Source organism: Canis lupus, chromosome 11 (assembly GCF_003254725.2).
Source record: "Canis lupus dingo isolate Sandy chromosome 11, ASM325472v2, whole genome shotgun sequence".
NCBI classification, from domain to species: Eukaryota; Metazoa; Chordata; class Mammalia; order Carnivora; family Canidae; genus Canis; species Canis lupus.
Window position 1 is genome coordinate 52534969 of NC_064253.1, and position 15120 is coordinate 52550088.

A 15120-nucleotide genomic window follows, 5' to 3' on the forward strand; every position below is an offset into this window, starting at 1 on the left:
TTGCTTTCTTTAAGGAGAATAAATGTTAATGATTGTCATATCATCTAAAATCTATCACTTAGCTCTAATTTTATAGAACCATTTGAAAAATTAAAGGGGTATAGTTGTGAGTTGAGTAAATGAGACTGGGTTAGTTCCCAAGAGGCAAATATGTTTTGCTTTTTTTTTTTTTTTTTAAGATTTTTATTTATTTATTCATGAAAGACACAGAGAGGCAGAGACACAGAGGGAGAAGCAGGCTCCTGGCAGGGAGCCCAATGTGGGACCCGATCCCCAGACAAGGAATCATGCCTTGAGCTGAAGGCAGATGCTCAACTGCTGAGCCACCCAGGTGTCCTGCTAATGGTTTAGATTGTTGACACTAAACTAAATCTACATATCTTTAAGTTGGCTTCACTTTCCCTTGTCCAACCACACCTGGACTTCTTTGGAGGGTGTGTGTGATTTTTATGTCTGGAGAAAGGCAGTGTGAAGAGATGAAGGAACTTGTGAAGAATGGTTGAAGGAATTGGGAGTTTGAAACCTCGAGAACACTTAGGGCATTAACCCTTGAATACCTGAAGTCTATCATGAGGGGAGAATAGGAAACTTGTTTTGGTGATAGTAACAGGCAAGGAAAGTCCAGTGAGAAGTTGGAGGTAAAGGTCCTATCTTATTCCTCTTTGTGTTTCCAGCATTTAGTAATGCCTGGAATACAGCAGGGACTTAGTGTATACTTACAAAGTTGAACCACATTGAAGTTAAGCTCACGGTAAAGAGCTTTCAGAAGAACTCCCAAGCTATGTGACGAGAGGGCGCCTAGGAATATAGTGGTTTCCCTGTCATTGGAGGCAGACATGTTGGACAGCCTTTCATAGGAAAGGTCACAGAAGGGATTTAAGTATTGAACTGAAACCAGTAGCCCTAAAGCTCCTCTCTGCTGTAGTATCTATGGTCCAGTAACAGTGTGGAAGAAAATGAATCAATTGTTTGGTTATTGGGAGTAGGTGACCGTGGAAGTTCTGGCAGCAGCATTTCAGGTAATTTTAAATATTTTGCAAATTGGGAATGATAGAATGGTGAATGAGTTGTGGGAGCAATAGTAGATTGTGTTTGTTGACTGAGATAGGGAGAAATAAAGTAATAATCATAGTAACTGCCCAGTATTAAACACCCACTATGTGCCACACACTACACTGGATGATTTATATCAAGCATCAGCAGACTATGGCCTGGGGGCCACCGCTGAAGCCCTGTACTCTTTCTTGGTAGTTTTATTGAAACACAGCTGTACACATATTATCTATGACTGCTTTTGTGTTAGTGGCAGAATGGAGGAAATTTGACAGAGACTATATGATCTGAAAAGCATAAAGTATTTACTATTATCAAGTATTTACCATCATAAAGTATTTACAGAAAAAGTTTGCTGACCCCGGATTTAAATAAATGTTTTCAAATCATGCATGTTAACTCATTTAGTCTTTAACTCTGCAAGGTTGGTGGTATCCCTTTTTACATAGGAGAAAGCTGGGTATCAGAGAGGCAAAGTAATAACTCTCTCAAGGTCATAAAACTTGTAAGCATATTGGATTTGAATCAGGCATGACAGACTCCAAAGTCTATGTTCTTTCCTATACTAGAAATAGGTGTAATACCTCTCTCCTGAAATTGTACCATATAGGAAAGCATGATTATATATTATACTTATCAAAAGATTGCTTTTTTGAAAGCAGCAATCTTACACAAACTGGTTAAGATGTAGGAAAACTTCACTAATTCAGACCTTATTACGGTGTAATTTACTACAATTGAGTTTGTTATGTGATTCTTAGTGAAAGTAAGAAATTCAAAGTGTCTTTCTTTGCTAAGAATATAGTCTACTAAGGAAATAAGAATTGAAAGACTTTCAGCTTGATTCCACAGTGATTTTATGCATTTTAAAGAGCTTATTTTTATGATTATGATTATTATGGAATATAGGCCTATAGGATTATATATTTAAAAGCCTTTCTGTAGGCTCTGGGTTAGGATCCATTCCCTTGCCTTTTCTAATTTCTGGAGACTGCCCACATTTCTCAGTTTATGGCTCTCTTCCTCCATCTTCACACAAAGGCAAGTTGAGTATCGTATTACTTTTTTCACATTGTATTACTCTTTCCACAGTTGCATTTCCCTCTGACTCTGAACTATTCTTCTTCCCTCTTCTGCTTCTATAGACTGTAATGATTACATTGGGCCCATGTCATGCAGGAGTATTTCTTTGTCTTAGAGTTAGCTGTTTGGCAACCTTAATTCCATCTATAAGCTTACTTCTCCTTTCACATGTAACATATCATTTTCATAGATCCAGGAATTAGGATGTAATGTCTCCAGTGTGGGGGCATTCTTCTCGTCACAGTGGTCAACTGATTTTTGACAAAGATACCAGGACAAGTGCAGTGGGGTAAAGAATAGGCTTTTCAACAAATGGTGTTCAAATGGTGTCCCTGGCCGGCTCAGTTGACAGAGAATGCAACTCTTTTTATTTTATTTTTTTATTTTTTTAAGATTTTATTTATTTATTCATGAGAGACATGGAGAGAGAGACAGAGACATGAGGAGAGGGAGAAGCAGGCTCCCTGCAAGGAGCCCAATGTGGGACTCAATCCCTAACCCTGGGATCACACCCTGAGCCAAAGGTGGACACCCAACCGCTGAGCCACCCAGGCATCCCAAGCATGCAACTCTTGATCTCAGAGTTGTAAATTTGAGCCCCACCTTGGGTGTGGAGATTACTTAAAAATAAATTTAAAAAATATTTTATTTATTCATGAGAGACACAGGGGGGGGGGGTGCAGAGACATAGGCATATGGAGAAGCAGGCTTCCCGCAAGGAGCTCAACATGGGACACAATTCCAGATCCTGGGATCATGCCCTGGGCCGAAGGCAGACACTCAACTGCTGAGCCACCCAGGTGTCTCTTAAAAATAAAATCTTAAAAGAACAAAAACAAAATCCAGAAGTGGACCCTCAACTTTATGGTCAACTAATATTCGACAAAGCAGGAAAGACTATCCACTGGAAAAAAGACAGTCTCTTCAATAAATGGTGCTTGGAAAATTGGACATCCACGTGCAGAAGAATGAAACTAGACCACTCTCTTACACCACACACAAAGATAAACTCAAAATGGATGAAAGATCTAAATGTGAGACAAGATTCCATCAAAATCCTAGAGGAGGGGATCCCTTGGTGGCGCAGTGGTTTGGTGCCTGCCTTTGGCCCAGGGTGCGATCCTGGAGACCCGGGATCGAATCCCACGTCAGACTCCCGGTGTATGGAGCCTGCTTCTCCCTCTGCCTGTGTCTCTGCCTCTCTCTCTCTCTGTGTGACTATCATAAATAAATAAAAAAAAAATTAAAAAAAAAATCCTAGAGGAGAACACAGGCAACACCCTTTTTGAACTTAGCCACAGCAACTTCTTGCAAGATACATTCACAAAGGCAAGAGAAGCAAAAGCAAAAATGAATTATTGGGACTTCATCAAGATAAAAAGCTTCTGCACAGCAAAAGAAACGGTCAATAAAACTAAAAAACAACCTACAGAATGGGAGAAGATATTTGCAAATGACCTATCAGATAAAGGGCTAGTATCCAAGATCTATAAAGAACTTCTTAAACTCAACAGCAAAGAAACAAACAATCCAATCATGAAATGGGCAAAAGACATGAACAGAAATCTCACAGAGGAAGACATAGACATGGCCAACATGCACATGAGAAAATGCTCTGCATCACTGGCCATCAGGGAAATACAAATCAAAACCACAATGAGATACCACCTCACACCAGTGAGAATGGGAAAAATTAACAAGCAGGAAGCAACAAATGTTGGAGAGGATGTGGAGAAAAGGGAACCCTCTTGCACTGTTGGTGGGAATGTGAACTGGTGCAGCCACTGTGGAAAACTGTGTGGAGGTTCCTCAAAGAGTTAAAAATAGACCTGCCCTATGACCCAGCAATTGCACTGCTGGGGATTTACCCCAAAGATACAGATGTGGTGAAATGCCGGGACACCTGCATCCCAATGTTTATAGCAGCAATGTCCACAATAGCCAAACTGTGGAAGGAGCCTCAGTGTCCATCGAAAGATGAATGGATAAAGAAGATGTGGTTTATGTATACAATGGAATATTATGTATGGAGCATAATATGTATGTATGTGTATGGAGCCTGCTTAGAAACGACAAATACCCACCATTTGCTTCGACATGGAGGGACCTGGAGGGTATTATGCTGAATGAAATAAGTCAATCGTAAAAGGACAAACATTATATGGTCTCATTCATTTGGGGAATATAAAAATTAGTGAAAGGGAATAAAAGGAAAGGAGAGAAAATGAGTGAGAATATCAGTGAGGGTGACAAAACATGAGACACCTAACTCTGGGAAATGAACAAGGGGTAGTGGAAGGGGTAGTGGGTTGGGGTTGGGGTGACTGGGTGATGGGCACTGAGGGGGGCACTTGGCAGGATGAGCACTGGGTGTTATTGCTATATGTTGGCAAATTGAATTCCAATAAAAAATTTAAAACAAAACAAAATAAAAATCAAATGATGTTAGATAATTGGATGTCCACATGCAAAAAATGAAGTTGGACCTGTCCCACACAACATCTAAAAAATTAACTTAAAATGGATCAGAACCTAAATATAAAGGATAAAATGATAAAAATTCATAGAAAAAAGTGTGGAGTAAATATGATCTTGGATTAGGCAATGGTTACTTACACATGGCATGAAAAGCATAAGCAACAAGTGGGAAAATAGATACATTGGACTTTACCAAAGTTAAAAAACTTTTGTGCTTCAGAGGACACCATCAAAAAAAAAGAAAGAAAGAAAGAAAGAAAGAAAGAAAGAAAGAAAGAAAGAAAGAAAGAAAGAAAGGAAGAAAGAAAGAAAGAAAGGAAAGAGCCTACAGAATGGGAGAAAATATTTGCTAAATACATCTGGTAAAAAAAAAGACTTGTATCCAAAATATAAAAGAATTCTTAAAACTCAACCACAAGATAACAGCACAATTTTAAAAAATGGGCAAAAGATCTGAACACATTACTTCACCAAAGATGATACACAGATGGCAAATAAATGTATGACAAGATGCTCAACATCACTTCTCATTAGAGAATTTCAAATCAAAACAAGATACCACTATACACCTATTAGGATGGCTAAAATCCAAGAAACTGATAATATCAAATGCTGACAAGGATGTAGTGCAACAGGAACTCATTCATTGCTGGTAAAAATGCAAAATAGCACATCTGCTTTGGATTTCTTGGTTTTTTGGGGGGAGGTGTTAAAATTTGTATTTATTTGAGAGAGGGAGAGCGAGCACAAGCAGCGGGAGGGGCAGAGGGACAAGCAAACTCCCCACTGAGCAGGGAGTCCAATGTGAGGCTTGATCCCAGGACCCCAGGATCGTGATCTGAGCCAAAGGCAGACACTTAACTAACTGAGCCACCCAGTCACCCCAGCACATCCACTTTGGATGACAGTTTGATAGTTTCTTACAAAGCTAAACATAATGTCACTATATAATTCAGTAATTGTGTTCCTAGGTCTTTGCCCAATGGATTTGAAAACTTAGGTCAACACAAACGCATAGGTTAATGTTTATTCATAATTATCAAGGGATCCCTGGGTGGCGCAGCGGTTTGGCGCCTGCCTTTGGCCCAGGGTGTGATCCTGGAGACCCGGGATCGAGTCCCACATCGGGCTCCCGGTGCATGGAGCCTGCTTCTCCCTCTGCCTGTGTCTCTGCCTCTCTCTCTCTCTCTCTCTGTGACTATCATAAATAAATAAAAATTAAAAAAAAATTGGAAGCAACAAAAATATTCTTCAATATGTGAATGGATAAACTGTGGTACATCCATACAATTGAATATTTTTCAACAATAAAAAGAAATGAGCTAAGGACGCTTAGGTGGCTCAGCGGTTGAGCATCTGCCTTTGGTTCAGGGCATGATCCTGGGGGGTCCCGGGATCAAGTCCCACATTGGGCTCCCTGCATGGAGCCTGCTTCTCCCTCTATCTATGTTTTTGCCTCTCTCTTTCTGTGTGTCTCATGAATAAATAAATAGAATTTTTTTAAAAAAAGAAAGAAATGAGCTATCCAGCCATGAAAAGACCTGGAGGAACATTAAATGCATATTACTAAGTGAGAGAAGCCAGTCTGAAGAGACAACCCCCTGTACGATTATAATTATATGGCATTCTGTAAAGGGCAAAACTAAAGAGACATTGAAAAAATCAGTGGTTGCCTGTAGGATAGGAAGGAGTGTTGAATGAATGAAGCACTGGAATTTTTAGGGTAGTGAATCTATTCTGTACGATACGGTAATGGTGGGTACATAATATTCTGCATTTGTGAAAACCTATAAAACTCTACAGCACAAAGAGTAAACTCTGGTAGTCTGATTCTCTTCAGGCTGCTATAGTACCACAAAGTACCACAGACTGGGTGTCTTACATAGCATTTAGATTTCACAGTTCTGGAGTCTGGGAACTCCCCAGGATCAGGGTACTGGCAGGTGCCTGCTTCGTGGTTCAGGAAGTGGTCTTCTTTCTGTGACTTAACATGGTAGAAAAAGTGAGGGAGCTCTCGGGTTTCTTTTATAAGGGCACAAATCCCATGCATGAGGGTTCTATCCCTCCACCCAATCACCTCCCAAAACCCCACTGCCAAATACCATGACACCGGAGATTAGATTTCAACATATGAATTGGGGGTAGAGGGCAGACAGACTTTCCATCAGCAGTATCATTGTATGTAAATTAAATCATTTAAGAAGTTGGGATATCTTGGGGAAGAATGTATACTGTGACAAGAGAAATCTAGTTATTAAAAAAATGTATGCAATTACTTCACTGAAGGGGGTGAGGGGAGGCTACTGACCTGAGTAACTCTGGAAGTGGGCAGAGTATGTAAGACTCAAGACAAAAGGAATCACACATAAGCATTGTATTCTAGATAATAAAATTGTTTCCCATGAGAGTACAAGTTAACAATTCTGTTTTTTTTGTTTCGTTTTTAAAGATTTTATTTGGGACACCTGGGTGGCTCAGCGGTTTAGCAGCTGCCTTCAGCCCAGGCCGTGATCCTGGAGTCCTGATATCGAGTCCTGCATTGGGCTCCCTGCATGGGACCTGCTTCTCCCTCTGCCTCTCTCTCTCTCTGTGTGTCTCTCATGAATAAATAAATAAAATATTAAAAAAAAATAAAGATTATATATATATATACACATACATACATACACACACACAGCTTAGTGTTAGCACTTATATTTCTTTGTCAGCTGAGAAGTTCTGAAAGATACTCTGGTAGCAACAAGTAGGCCTCGTACCCAGATCTTGTTTCTAATACCATTCTCCAACAAAAGGAACCAGGACTCCTTGGAGAAATGGCTGATTCTATCTAGGACTGGGGTAGGAAATATGCAAGATGAGTCTGAAACACAATGCCCGAAAGTAAGGTAGTGCTAATAGCAGCAACACTCACATTGATAGGAATATGTTATTAAGTGGAGATTGTTGGCAGATTTTTAAAAATTTAAGGTGTTTGAAATGGCAGTTATTGTGAAAGCTCTGTTATGTCTGAGCAGAAGGACTTTGGGCACTTGCTTGGCCTCTGAAAGCTTCAGGTTCTCAGCTATTAAACAGAAAAAATAGTACCCTCTTCTGGGGAGGGCAGTTGTAAGAACTGTCAGAATATGTGTGTGCTCATGATACAGGGTCTGTCCTAAGTAAGCCCAGAGGATGAGCTTTATAGTATCCTTCTAACTGGACTCTATGTGGAGTGGTGTTGTCAAAACAAAAATCTGGTATTTTATGCTTGCTCCCAGGCCTTCCAGTACTAAATCTTTTTTATTATTTTTTAAAAGATATTATTTATTTATTCATGAGAGAGGCAGAGGGAGGGAAAAGCAGGCTCCCTGCAAGAAGCCCAATGTGGGACTCAATCCCAGGACCCCAGGACCACAACCTGAGCCAAAGGCAGACACTCAACCACTGAGCTACCCATGTGCCCTCCAGTACTAAATCTAATGCCCCCAAATGATTAGCCAGTTGATGCCATTTGTTGAATATGTATTCGTTCTTTACTCATTTTTTTTAAAGATTTTATTTATTTATTCACGAGAGACACAGAAGGAGAGAGGCAGAGACTTAGACAGAGGGAGAAGCAGGCTCCATGCAGGGAGCCCAGGGTGGAACTCGATCCCAGAACTCCAGGATCACACCCTCAGCTGAAGGCAGTCGCTCAACCACTGAGCCACCCAGGCGTCCCTCTTGACTCACTTTTAATTTCATTTAGTTCAGTTGCTCAGTCACCATTTGTTGAATTTAAACTTCATATTGGTGCTAGGTGAGATATGGGAAAGAATACATGTATTATCCTGCCATCGGGTTGCTTAGAGTCTCAATGAGAAACCAATTGAGCAGCAACAAGATGCATTGAAGTTCCCACCTGGGGTTTTGGGGTAACCTTTCCACATGATCCTCTATGCCAACTTTCCAAGAGGCACCTGTTTCTCATAGCATATGAGAAGAAAGATCCAGGGTATGACCTCTTATTCCTACCTTAAGGCATTATGAAAGCTTCTTTAAGACTAGCTGTGTCTTTTTGTATCACTATCTACAAGACTGCACTTTAGCAGGAAGAATGCTGGATTCTGGGACTCAGGCCTTTGGACTCTAGAGCTGATTCTGCTTATGACCTTGGGTAAGTTACTGACCATCTCTGGATTTGTTCCTATAAACATGACACACACGCAAACAGGTACAAACCTCTTTTAAGGGTCTCTCCTAGCTAATACCACAAATGGCATTGAAGTTTGATGTGTAATTAAGAGTGATGGTTTCAGGGACACCTGGGTGGTTCAGCAGTTGAGCGTCTGCCTTCAGCACAGGGTGTGATCCCAGGTCCAGGGATTGAGTCCCACATCAGGCTCCCTTCAAGGAGCCTGCTTCTCCCTCTGCCTATGTCTCTGCCTCTCTGTGTGTGTCTCTCTTTTTTTTTTTTTTTTTAAAGGAGTGATGGTTTCAAGTTTTGACTAAGATAAGTAGCTCCAACAGAGTAGCTACAGACACCTTACCATGTGACTTAAGTATATACTCAAAATACAACACTCCTTAAAAAGGACACTCTGGCTTGGACAGCACACTTCCTCTAGGTTTAGGTGTTCATTCTGTTGATCTTTTTGGTGTTCTGAATTCCCAGTCTGCTTTATACACTTTGAGAAGCCTCAGGCATTCACTTTATGGAGAGAAATAACTTGCACAGGAAAATATTTAGAATTACCAAGCACAGAGTTATAGAGCAGAAAGATTTAATTTCAAGGGAGACTTTCAACGAAGTTTGGTGGTTAATGGGAAATTTCTTGCATTTGTCCTAAGAGACCAAAACCATCTAGAAGGGAAGGGTATACTCAGAGGTGAGAGTGATACACTTTGATATTTTAGTGTCAGAGGTACAAAAAATGACCTCTGGGGAAAGGGGTATCTCTCAGGATTTAACATTTTTATTTTTATATTTTAATGTTTTTAATGTTAAACTTGATTCTGTTTTGGGCTGGATATTAGAATGAGGAAATATTGATTTTTACAATTTCAGAGCTGGAAACGGCCCTTGAAATAAAAGTCTACTGCCCTTCTCTCCACCCTACCCTGTCCCTGCCATGTCCTTAGCTGAGAGGAGGATCTTTTTTTAGAGAGAGAGACAGAAAGAAATCATAGGGGACAAGTCTAGGGTGACAAGATCCACCATCCATCATGGCTCCTGACCACGAACAGTTGGAGCCTTTCTCTTTACTATGTGGGTTTTTTTTTAATTAACCTTTTTTCATTTTTCCTACTTTAGAATTTCACATTATAGTCCTTTGTTCATTCTCCTCTTTTCTCTCGATAATGAAAATGGATATAATATGAACTTAAACTCACTTGCCCTGGGTCATTGCCAGTGCTTAATAAAAGTGTATTAGTATTTGTAGTAATGATAATAACCTGCAGATAATGATGTCGCTAAAGACCAAAGGGTCCCCTTGCATGAGAAGCCCCCCCTTCCAGTCTCCTAGCTTTGCTGGATTTAACGGAGACCTTGACTGCTTCAGAGAGTCATTGTCCCTTTTAAATTATCAAGGTTTCATGGAGACAAGCATTCTTCACTTAAGGGTTTTCCAGACTGTCTGATGTGCTGGGCTCTGGGTAACCTTGTTCCTATGTCATCATATGTCATGCTGCCTCTCGGAAATTGTTCCCTGATGTTTGCAAAAATGAACTACTTAAAGGAAAACCAGAAGAAATTCCCTTTGTTCACTTATACACACACACACACACACACACACACATACACACACACACTTCACTGTTGGATATGGTTACACTTGAATAAGTGAGTCAGGGTCATGAGGAGATTGGAAGCTGTGTGATATGAGGGACGGCAGGAGGAATGGAGGTGTCGAGGCTTTATGGAGATCAGACTGAGGAGGAGATGTGACAGGCATCTTCACAAATCTGAAGATACGTGGAAGAGGGATTTGAACTTTTCTGGGTAGACCTGTCAAGTATAAAGAAGACCAAATGCATGGGTATAATAAGCTGGATTTGGTTTGGTATGAGGTAGGTCTTTCTTCTTAGCTATCTAAGAAGAAAACATGCTCGTCCAGAAAGTGGCCAGTCCCGTCCCTGGAGTGCTCCAGCAGCAGCAGGGTAGTCCCCCAACTGGCACTGTTGGGGAGGGGGTGTAAAGATTAGGTGATGTCTGAAATGAATCACTTGAGGCTCTTTTCTCACCTCAAAGGGCAATAATTCTATGAGGTTCTTGATATGAGAATCCTTGATCCCATTTCTACATTGTAGAGTGGGAATCCCAGGGGTTTCTTGGTTGAAAGCCCAAGTCTAAGATCTGACTCTAGGAAAGGGAGACTTTTCCAATGGCCCAGCATCATCTCTGGCCTCAGGGTTATATGAGTGGGTCTAAGCCCCAGGCAAACTGCTGCCACTGTCAACTGCACATCTGAGGAATAGGTGGAGGAGTTGAAGAGACAGGAGAGGAAACAATAAGTCATCAAAGTTAAGAGGAGAGGCCTTTGAAGGAGGCAGAGACAGCAGTCCTGGAGGCTGCTGAGAGAACCAGGAGGACAAGGCATGAGGAGACATTGGATCTGTCAAGCAGGAATCAGGGATAGGTTCACGAATGTGCTAGGGCAGAAAATTGACCTCAGGAATGCAAGAGAATTGCTGAGAAGTAGAGGCAAGAGGTTCAGGTCCCATGCTCATGGACTTGGCTGCAAGAGTGGTGGGATGGAGGCTAGATAGGTAAGACCTATGAAGATGAAGGTTGAAGGCAGAAGGGAAAGGGGATGCAAGATGAGAAATCGCTGATGTTGGAAGCAGAAAGGATGTTGGGTAGGGGAGAGGGAGAGAGGGAAAGGGAGAAAAGGCATCTGTTTCTCAGATCCACAAATAGACTCCATACAGATGGGACTAGGTTTAAATAGAAGGTGAGAAATCCTTTGGTTTACAGGGGCTATTGGAGCATGGCTGTGGAGAGAAGCGCCCAGAGGTCAGGTCTCTGAGGGTACCACTGTTGTGCTTGTAGCTGAACTCAGTGACCACATTAGCTCTACCTGGCTCCTGACACTATTACCCATTTCCTTCTTTTGGAATTCTCTCTGCTTTTGATTTTATTCCTTTCTGGTTTTCCAACCATGCCTCAACCTTGTCGCCTATCTGCCTCTTAGATGTTAATTCCAGGCTTCTGACTCTGGCCACTTCTCTTCCTGCTCTTCATATTTCTCTAGATATTCTCATCTTTCCTGTGCCTTGTGATGGCTCCAGAATCTGCATCTCTGGCCCAGACCTCTCTTATCAGCTTCAAGTCCTACCCAGTCCACCTTCACTGTACAGCTCCATTTGGATGTTCCATAGGAACCCAAAAGGCATCATTTCTAGGCCCAAACTTATCCCCCCACTCTATTTTTTCCCCACTGTCCCTTTCTTTAGGGTGACCATACATCCCAGGTTGCTGAAATATTCTCAGTGTAAGCCTATTGTCCCAGCATAATTATTAATAATCCCTCTTTTCTCCTCAGAAATGTTTCTGTTTGAATGATACATTATAAGGTCACTTTATCCATTTTGGACAATGACATGACCAGTCACTTAAATGCTGGTGCCAGAAACTTCATATTTATCTTAAACCCCTACTTGCTGAACTCCCAATTCTGTATTTTTTGTCTTATTCCAGTAGATTGAGCCCCTGGATAGCGGGGACAGCACCTTATCCACTTTGATATTCCAGTGCCAAGCACAGAACCTGGCCTGCTCAATAAATGTCAAGGAAAGGACATGAAGATGGAGTTAAGGGATGGAATTAGAGTCCATAGAATATTAGAGCTGGAAAGGCTGGGCCCTTTCTTTTCATTTCATAGATAAGGAAATTAAGGCCCAGAGTGGTGAATGGACTTGACCAAAGTCATATGATTAGTTAGCGGCAGGGTCAGTACTGGACTCCAGGACTACCAGGACCTATCAAAGGCTCTTTTCTAGATGTTTTAAATCTTCTTCATTAAGTAGAGGGACAGCTCAACAGTCTGCCTTCATTAGACCCTCTGTGTGTGTGTGTGTGTGTGTGTGTGTGGCACGGAGGGGAAGAATAGAATATTCTTGCTTCCAAAAGTGTTCAAAGGAGCTGGGGAGACCCGTCAAGGCTTATTTGAGAGACATTATACCACTTTTCTATTGGAGACATTTTCACCTTCTTAACATTGCCAGACCAGGTTAAAATAAAATCTGATCTGACAGTAGCTCAGGTGGTGTCTTTTGTTTTTGTTTTTAAACTCAGAATCAAATGCTGTGAAACATAGCCACAGTAGGCGGGTAATGGGAAGCTATCAAATCATTTACTGCTTGATCTGACACTTTGTTGGTGGACATGGGGATTCTGAAAAAGAGGCTGTCTGCCTGCCTTCTCTAGAGTCTTTCCCCCTTCTTTTGGTTCACCTCCAGTTCTTCTCTTAGCTTGCTCTTGGCAAATAAATCATTTTATTTTGAGAAAATTTCCCCTTTTCCGAACTTTGTGTTCTTATTTGTAGAGTGAGAAGGCTAGATTAGATATCTTCATAGCTGTGTCTAGCCCTGAGTTCCATCATGTTGAGTCTCCTCTGCCATTGCTTGGAGCAGAATTGGACGTTCATGTCTACCACAGGTATTTCAAATATATGTCTATTGAAACTATCAAAATCTGGGTCTCTGCTTTATTCTTGGCCAGACCAAATCTCTCTCCTCCTCTTTTACATGATACTTATTCATCATTCCTTAAATGTCCAATCCTCTTTCTTTTTAAAACACTCTAATATGCTTATTATTTCAACCATTTATATTTAACATTAAAGTTTAATCATGAAGTTGTTAACCATTGAAAATTATTAAATAAGTGAGTTTGGAATGAGCATGGAACAGCTGAAAAAAAATGAGTGAGTATTTCAGAATGAGCACTTTGGAAAAGAAATTTATGCATGGAAAACAATGGAGAATTACAATTAAGAGCTCTGGGGATCTCAAACTGATTTGTCCAGCTATTACATAGTCATTTCAATTTAAATTAAAATTGTAACTATTTTCTAGTCTACTAAAAATATGAGGTGTCACATTAAGAGTTTTAATGGTGCGTTCTCTGGGGAATGCAAAAATGCGAGATTGTAGCACATAAATAACTATATAGTGAAGAGTGAATAAATTCACTGCCAAAAATGAATATGATAAAAACAGAAATGACAGTGGATTATTTTATTCCCTCTAGTGAAGCGCAGCTCACACATTAGACCAAAGAAACAGTTCACAGGGTGTCTAATTCCATATCACTTTGTCAGAGCTGATGAAAAGAACAACACAAAAAATTTTAACTGGTTGATGAACTCAGGCATAAATGAAGCCACATATTTTGTTCCCAAAGTTAAAAAAAAAAATTTAGCCACAGAAAGTAGGTTGATATTAATATTTGATAGCCTTGATTCATATGAAATTGGATTAGTCAAGGTTTTAACCACTGTAGAACATGTTAAAGGCAATCAAAAACTTCTGGAGGGGGGAAAAAAGATTCAAGTCAAAATTAGGAGATACAGCTTCCTGGAGTAGCTAAATCCTGGTGTGTGTGTGTGTGGTCATGTGTGTGGTCATATATGCTAGAATGGTTGGTCAGTTGGTGGAAGGTCTGATGATAGAACACAGAAGATTTGGGATTTTATTGTGATACAAGTGAATTATAGATAAAAGAAGTGGCATCTGGACATCTGGATAATGGAGAGAGTTAACCAAAGTAAGAACCAGGTGCAAGAGAGTTACTATAACTAAGTTTGGTTGAGCTTCTGGATAGCCAGGGTAAAAAGGAAATTGATAGGTTTCATAAATCTTGTTGTCATATCAATATTTTCCTGTTCCTAAGTTCTTGGAGGAATTTGTTGTTTAGAGCAGTAGTTCTCAAACTTGAGGACACTTAAGAATCATCTGGCCTCTAGAGATTCTGTTTAATTTGTCTACGATGGGACATGTGCATCAATATTTTTTTAAAAAGCTCCTCAGGTGGGTTTGATGCACAGCCAGACTTGTGGGTTAGTGGTGTAGAACCTTACGGAGAATAAATGACTAATCGCTGTTCAGCAGAAGATGCAGAAACTCTTTATACAACCAATTATCATATTGATTCTTAATACAAGAGGAGTATTGATTTGTAGTTCAGTGAAGGCATTTCTAAAACAATTCAAATCCAGTTTTCCTGCCACATAAAATTACAGACATCTGTACTTTGAGTAATTCATTCCTGAAAAGTCACTTTGCATACACATGCTAGCTGGGAGCCAATTTTTATTTTAAATAGGAAGATATTTCAATGTGTTATATGCCACCCAAATCCTTCAACTAAATTTTACTGAAACAGTCAAATTTCTTTATAAATTTAAGTTAGAAATGATCACATTAGGATGTAAAAAGGCTTACAACATTCCTTCCTGTCATTAAATGATACATAGGTTTTTAACGGTCATTTGTGCAGTGTGACAAAGCTTCTTTTAGGACCAGCCCCAGCTGAGACACACTTCC